The sequence below is a fragment of the Myotis davidii genome, unplaced genomic scaffold (genome assembly GCF_000327345.1).
Source record: "Myotis davidii unplaced genomic scaffold, ASM32734v1 scaffold428, whole genome shotgun sequence".
Taxonomy (NCBI): Eukaryota; Metazoa; Chordata; class Mammalia; order Chiroptera; family Vespertilionidae; genus Myotis; species Myotis davidii.
Genome location: NW_006299834.1, coordinates 158,517 through 158,904, shown reverse-complemented (window position 1 = coordinate 158,904; position 388 = coordinate 158,517).

Genomic DNA, 388 nt, shown 5'->3' with positions numbered 1-388 from the left:
ATGGGGGGGGGGGGGGGGGTTAGCGACACCTCCCACAGATGCCTCTTGTATAGGATTCATTTCCTTATCCGTCCTCTCTGCCCAGGAGTTTAAAATCTTGGGAGATAAGAGAGTATTTAATGAGGAAAAATAACCAGGTCATGGTCACGTAGGTGTTTCGAATTCCTGACATTTAAATGCCTTCGTAGCTTAAGGGCACTTGGGCTGCGTCCTCTTTACTTTTCGGATTAATGTGAACAAGAGTCTGTGAGTGACCTGTCAGCCCCCGGCCTCTTCGCCCTGCGGCTGGGGAGTTCTCCAGAGCCTCCCCGAGCTCTGCCACCAGACATGATTAAAGAGCAGGACAATTGTAATTCAAGTAATGAGATCAGAGGTTCCCAGTTACCAC